The sequence below is a fragment of the Quercus robur genome, chromosome 2, assembly GCF_932294415.1.
Source record: "Quercus robur chromosome 2, dhQueRobu3.1, whole genome shotgun sequence".
NCBI classification, from domain to species: domain Eukaryota; kingdom Viridiplantae; phylum Streptophyta; class Magnoliopsida; order Fagales; family Fagaceae; genus Quercus; species Quercus robur.
In genome coordinates this window covers 32,119,522-32,127,397 of record NC_065535.1, presented here as the reverse complement: position 1 = coordinate 32,127,397, position 7,876 = coordinate 32,119,522, and positions in this window count along the sequence as shown.

Below are 7,876 nucleotides of genomic sequence, written 5' to 3'. Positions count from 1 at the left end.
TGATATTTTTTATTTTCCAAATGGTTTTGCAAATAGGAACGTTGCTATTCCAAATTTCAATCTTGTCAACTAGCCGAGCTTAGACAAGATACCAAAGGCTGAGGTGTTCATTCACAGTGACGGTCAGCTAAGAGCGGTACACCTAATCCTAGGCTACACTTCACTCTCGTCCAACTTTCAAGCATCGAAGTGTGTGATAAAAGCAAAGGACCCATGCTTGCAGCTGATCAACGTCGCCGTGCCTGGCTTTCTCAACTCAGGTCCGAGACCACAAGGTGTGCTGAAAGTAGAACCAATCCTTCAGTGCAAGGCTGAGGACAAAGTGACCTTTTCTCAGCCAGCTACTAGAGAGGAAGAAGAAGAAAAAGAAGAAGAAGAGAAAGGAAAAGTAGTTGAAGTGCTTGACTTCGAGGATGAATCCATGGGCGATTTTGGGGTCTTCAACTGACCTGAATCCCTAGAGGTTCCTGCCGGTGACTTCAGTCACTTGCCTTCAACCTAAGTAAGCTAAATGCAAGGAGATCCCTCCATTCCAAAAGCCATGGAGATATAATGCAATCTTAGGACTGGTCTTCTAGAGGTCATGGAGTCCCAAGCTGGGGGCAAGGCGCTAGAGAAGACTACTCAAGCCAAGCTTCTTCCCCTTTCACCCACTCAACCATTCTGACCTGACCTCGCTGATCACAAAAAGAAGAGGGATCAGAAAGGCCACAAAATGGTGGAAGGAGGGAAGGGCTCCTTATCCAAGGAGGTCGAGGCCTAGAAGGGAGCCAAACAGGCCAAGGTAACACAAATCCTGGTGGATAAGAGAGGTGATTCCCAAGTTGGGATCCTTGCCTGGACTCCTGCCATAATACTGGATGGAGCTCCTTTACCTGCTGATGTTTTGATCAGAAATTTTTAGTAAGGGAGGGTAGGATATGTAGTCGACGCTGTGAAGTAGACTTTGTTACTGCTAAACGACATGACCGACCTAAGGTCAATGAGGAAGCATGAGGTGTTCCTCAACTTGAAGAGGGATCTCGCCCTGGTTAGTTCCCTAATTGCTCTCTCTCTCTCTCTCTCTCTCCCTCCTTTTTTTTAATTTTTTTTTTATATCCATACTTATTCTTGTTTTCTCTAACCTTCATATTTCTTTTTTTCTTTGAAAGGATGTCCAATCCGCGCACAGGGCCCAGAAAATAGTAAACACCTCTCACAGGATGATGAAGGATGAAGAAGCCAGGCACATAGCTACCATGGAGGCCTTTAGGGTGGCAGATAAAAAGTCTCAAGAGTTAACCACTAAGTTGACCGAAGCTGAAAGAGACAGGAAAATTGTTAAGGCAGCCTTGGATGGGGCAGAAAAGTAGGCCGAAGCCCAGCGCAAGTAACTCCGCCAAGCCAAGGCCGATCTTGCTACTGCCAGAGATTAAATAAAAACTTTGTCAAAGAAACTAGAGGAGGCCGAGAAGGCCAAGGATCAAGCGGAGCAAGATGGGTATGAAATGGGAGTGGCAGAGACTGAAGAAGCCCTTAGGACTGAGGTCTCGGAGGTGTGTAGGCACTATTGCCTCCAAGTGTGGAATGAGACCCTTAACCAAGCTAGGGTTAAGGCCTCCTCTACCCTTAGGAGAGCAGAAAGTGTGTACTATTCTCCAGCCATTCGCGCTTCAGACTTCTCGGGCTCCAAGGTTGACACTGCCTCCAAGGAGGCAGATGCTGGCAAGGAGAGCCCAACCAAATCTCTTCCTTCAGTCAAAAGCCCTTCCAAGGAGGCAGAGCTGCTTGAGGTTGCTGAGAAGCCAACTGAGGTGACCAAGGAAGTGGCCCATGATGCCATCTAGCCTCCAGCTGCCCCTAAGGACCCATTCAAGGAAAAAGAGGCCTTCCACAATATGGAGATTTTTTTGGCAACTCTCCCTATACCTACCAAGGAGGACCTCAAGGGTAAAGGTCTAGAATTTTCCACGGCAGCCTCCACCTAGCCTGGCAAGACTCCGAAAGACAAGCTTGTAATAAAAATGAAGCCAAAAGTTGTCTTGTCTCTTTTTTTTATTCTTTTTTTTTTATTTAAAAAAACTGTTGTTTCTGTTTCCAAGATTTGTAATCAATTCACCCTTTTGTAATCTATTTGCCTTTTTCCGAGGCTTAGCTTAATGATAATTGTAAACTTTTCTTTCATAATTGTGATAATTATATGGATCCAAACATAGTTTCTGTTTCATTTAACACTTAACCCACATGACAATGAGATACACCTCACGTGTTCAGCAACAGGACAAGTTAAATCCACTGAGTCCACAATCTCAACAAAGTATAACCTTAACCTCAAAAATATACACCATGATAGAGTATCCATGCATATCTGATTCCATCTAATCCCCCATTTATCAGTAAGACCAAAGGACGGGAGGGACAATCAATTCTCAAACAAATAATAGATATGCTTGATATACTTACAAATGCTTTAAGTGATGCTCATGAATGTCCATTTGCTCCTGTCACTACCATGAAGGTCTCTGCCATTCAGCACGGTTGGTTCTATTTGATATTTAAACGAATAATAGAAAGTATTAATTTACCCCCAAAGTATGTGGCCCGAGGAGCCAGACATGACTAAGGTTCTGTTTAAAACTTAGGAAGAGTAATTGAAAATACCAATTTACCCAAGGTATGTGGTCTGAGGAGCTAGGCATGACCAAGGTTCTGTTTGATATTTAAATAGATAATAAGAAGTATTAATTTTCCCAAGGTATGTGGTCCGAGGAACTAGGTATAACCAAGGTTCTGTTTAACACTTAGAAAAATGACAGGGAGCATTAATTTACCCAAAGTATGTGATCCGAGGGGTTAGACATAACTAAGGTTTTGTTTAACACTTAGAAAAATAATAGGAAGTATAAATTTATCCAAAGTATGTGGTCCAAAGAGCTAGGCATAATTAAAGTTCTGTTTAACACTTAAGCAAATGAGAAGTATAACGCATAATGTAATAAATGAAAATATGGCAGAAAAGACTTTCATTAGTAATAATACATTCACAGGTTATTTACATTCTAGGGGAATGGTACAAGATTTTCATCCAGATTTTCAAGATAATATGCACCTATTCCAGCCACCGAGGTGATGCGATATGACCCTTCCCAGTTGGGTCCTAACTTTCCCTATACTGGGTTCTTTGCAGTACCCAAAACCTTTCTCAATACCAAGTCTCCAGGCACTAATGGCCTTAACCTCACGTTGGCATCGTATCCTTGCTCGAGCTTATGTTGATAATATGCCAATTGAATCATGGCATTTTCTCGTCATTCTTCTATCATGTCTAAAATTTTCTCTAACAACTCGTCGTTGTTGCTTGGAGTGAAAAAACTCGTCCTCAGTGTTGGAAATCTGGTTTGTAGAGGAATCACAGTTTCAGCTCCATAAGTCATTGAAAAGGGGGTCTCCCCTGTTGGCCTACAAGTTGTAGTCCGATATGTCCAAAGGACGTGTGGTAGCTCTTCTACTCATTTTCCCTTTGTATCATCTAGCCTCTTCTTGAGTTCGTTTACTATCACCTTATTAACAGTCTCAGCCTATCCATTCCCCTATGGATAAGCCGTGGAGGAATACCTATTCGTAGTGCCAGGTCATAACAGTATCTCTTGAAGGCCTTGCTGTCAAACTAAAGGCCATTGTTCGAGATGAGGGTATGAGAGATCCTAAACTGGGTGACAATATTTTTTTCAAAAAAGTCTCTTGGCATCCACGTTCCTGATATTTGCCAATGGTTCAACTTCAACCCACTTGGTGAAATAATCTGTGCCGACTAGCAACGATCTCTTACTCCCTATTGCCTTAGGTAATGACCCTACAATATCCAAGCATTTGTGTTTGTAATAATTTGTAAGTTATTTTGTATATGTAAGGACACAATTTGGTTCCTAAGCCCAAAAGATAAAAGGATCTAGGCTCAAAGAGCCCAATACAATGAATTTGTAAAGAGTTGGTTAGAAAACTAGGCTTTAATGAGTTGGGTGACAATTATAATGAATCCAGATGACAATAAAGTAAGGATGAACTGGTTTTATCTAAAGAAAATCATCCTCGACACAATCTAAGGAGATCAGTTCTTGTATATATCTCTTGAATTTGATTACAAGCATAGTTCTTGTTTTTACAGTATTTTCTCTTAATTCTCCGATCCCTTTCTCTCAAAGTCTTCTTTCTATTTTATATTATCTTCATTTTTTCATCTCCACCCTCCACGTTTAGATTGGATTACTGGTGTTGATCCTTGTCCCATCAGCACCTTCTTAAAGTCTTTAGGAGTAGCTGTAAGACTGAAAATTACTGTTCAGGTATCACCTCCTCATTAATACAGCTAAAGAGTTAGCTACAGAGTATTCAATGTGATGGTAGCAGCTTTCTCTTAGATATTTCATAGCTTTCCTTTGTCCTGTGCTTTCATGATGTATATCCTTATCAACAGAATCTCCTAGAACGTTACTTCTGGATGGCAGACCGCACTTTCTGACTTCTGCTTTGCTCAATCGAGGTAGTATCCCTCCTCGGACCATCTTCTTGGACCTTCATGACCAGACCCCTTTCTTTATTCAATAATGTTGATCTCCATAACAACGTTTACCCGTTCTCGAACTACTAGGCGTCCTCAAACTGGGCCCCAGCCTAATACATACTACTGGGCCTATCCCTAAAGTATATATAAATATATATATATATATATATATATATATATATATAATATGTTAGTATTTGAATGGCTATAAATATTCTCAATTAAATGAACATTTAGTGGCTCAATGTATATGGGCAATATTTCCATACCCAATACATTGTCATTTCCTAATGAAAACGTTTTGTCCTGATTGTCTTTAAAAGGTATTTGACCACTAAAAGCAAGTTATGAATTTCCATTTATGTAATTCAACTTTTTCAAGACATTGTATGAGAATGGTTAATTATATATAGATTACTATTTTCTTTGGAATTTATCAGTCAGAGCTAGCTAGTGAAGAAGTTATTTATAATATTAATTCCTACTATCATGAATGTTAAGTGGGGTTTTTTTGTTCTATATAAATAAATAAATAAATATATATATATATATATATTTTGATGTATGTATGTATGTATGGTCAGAATATAGAATATATGAAAAGAGGATATAGGGCTGATTTTATCTTCTCCCCATTACATGCAGCAACAAATATTTGCATTATATTTTCCTCTTCTTTTATATATATATATCCCTACTATACTATATTATGGGTAAAATAAAAGTACTATTGAGAGCTTTTTATCCTATAAGTGGGGTAGGCTTAAAGAATAATCAACGAAGGTGGCTAGGTTGTTGTATTGCGGGGGCGGCACGCACAACATTTAGTCTATTACATCGGAAACCCCATAGACGCATGTATTATTTCAAGACAATAACTTAGTCCACACCTCAACCCTGCCATCTAAAAGCATATATGAATTGACGATAATTTGCTTCTAATGTTGTAAGTTCAATTTTGAAGTATCATCAAGATAATATCTCTCCATTGTTATCTAATTTCATAGTAAATTCTAATTTATGTGATTATTTAAATGATAATTTGAATATTATTTATTTATCAATTATTGTTCTTAGGAACAACACATATTCAGCTCCAGTGGTTTTAACTTTAAATATACTTTGTTGTTACATATTCATCTACCTTAATTTAAATATTTATAACTGAATTGTTTTAATAATAAATAAAAAAAGTAAACTATTTAGTTACTCAATATTGTAAAGTTCTTTACTATTTATTTATTTCTCTATTTTTTTATAATAAAAAAAGAATAATGTTAGAGATACAAACTATTTTACAAAAAATTTTACAAACTGCTGATGTGGTGAGTGATTATTGGTAAATAAAAAAGTGATATTAATGGTGGGCCTAGATGAAAACCAATAAGAGTTTGGCCACGTCAATATTTTGTAAAAATGTTGTAAAATAGTTTATAATTGTAACATTACTCATAAAAAAAAAATGAATTATTTAAATATTCAATAGTCTCGTACCATAATAATGAGAACGTATTGAATTTTACATATTCATCTTTTAGGTTATTGTGCTAATCACCTTTGTATATACTTTAAGAGTTCAAATTTAGTAAGGATGGTGGTGTAAAACCTATGTTTTACACATCCAATTAGAGATTGTCACATTAATTATTCACTTAAAACTTAATACATTTTACTACACCTAAGAACATCTTAGTAAACTCTTACTTGGGTTGGATTTTCAAATGGGTATTAGAAGTGATTGAATATGGTTGTGTGACTTGTGTCTACTATTTAATATGTGATAATATGATGCGGTATGTTTGGATTGAAGGGTGTAAAACTTAGGTTCTACACCACATATTTATAGAATTTAATCTCATACTATACATATTATTCATGAACCTTCTTGGTCAAGAGCAAATAGAAAAGACACTCATGAAGAAATTATGGGATTTTTTTTTTCAATAAAATTAAGATGTAGTTCTTACAATAAAACTCATCGTAGTTTGGTATGTAATTCAACATAATTACAATACTTTGAATTTTTCCTATATTTTGCTACTCTTCAGGTCTATTATTAATTTTTAACACTTTTCTTTTGCACTAATAGTTCTTTTCTTCTATCGCAAGCTACCAAAGTATAGTCTCGATCACATTAAAATCACTCACATATTCTCTATTTTCATTACTTTGGTTTATTTTGAGTCTTGGAAGTGGCTTGAAGTTTCTCACACTATTTAAATATGTATTTCATTGTGCATACCAATTATTTGATTAAGTGCCTAATATAAACAATAGTCTTTATAAATTGTATTAGAGTCATTAAAGTTTATTGAATATTAAAACAACACCACTGTACAAACATACAAGCACAAAAATCATTAAGACACAAATTAAAGAAACAATAGTCTTTGTAAATAGGGATGGCAATTTTTACCCGACCCACATGTTCCCGGCCTGGCCCGACCCTAATGGGCTGGGTTTTACCAGATCCAATTAGAAATAGGGTTGGGAATGGTTTAAAAAAAAAAAAAAAAAAAAAAAAAAAAAAAAAAAAAAAAAAAACCTAAAACGAGTCTAGGTTTTATTAAAAAAATCCGAAACCCGGCCCAGATATAACCCGGTTATCTTGAAATAACAAAAAACCCCTATATATATATATAGCTATAACTAACCCTAAGTCCCTCATTTTTTCAGCAGCAGCTCACGCCTCCCTCAGTCCCTCCTTACCCTCACTCCCTCATTTCAGCTCACGCAGTCATGCCTCGCCTCCTCACCCTTACTGCCTCACAAAAGCACACGACCTCACTCAGTCTCAGTCACTGCCTCACGCACACGGCCTCACTCACGTAGTCACGCCTCACCTCCTCACCCTCACGGCCTCACAAAAGCACACATACATTTGCTGTAGCCATGCTCTTCCTCAAGTACACCTTAAGCTTTTTCTATAACTGATTAACTGTGTGGATTTTGTGGGCTATAGTGACCACTGTCCGATTTTTGAACTCTTGACTAATGTTCTCACTCCATTAGTTACAAAATCAACTAAGGCTGTCGCTTCATCTATTTATATACATTGATGATCAACTCCTCTTCTTTCTCTGTTCAGAATTTTTACATATAATTTCTCTCTTCACCATACACCATACTCCTCTTCTCTACTTAAATTTTTTCATTTTTATGCTATTTTCCTCATTTTTGTTGGAGGGATGGTGGAAGCCATAGGTGAAAGGATATTTATATGTGAAATGGGTATATGGGTTTACTTGAAATTGTTCTAGAATTTGATAGTATATAATTGTAGAAGAATGTAATATGGAAATTTTGAAAACTGTTTATTAAGAAATGTTACTGGTT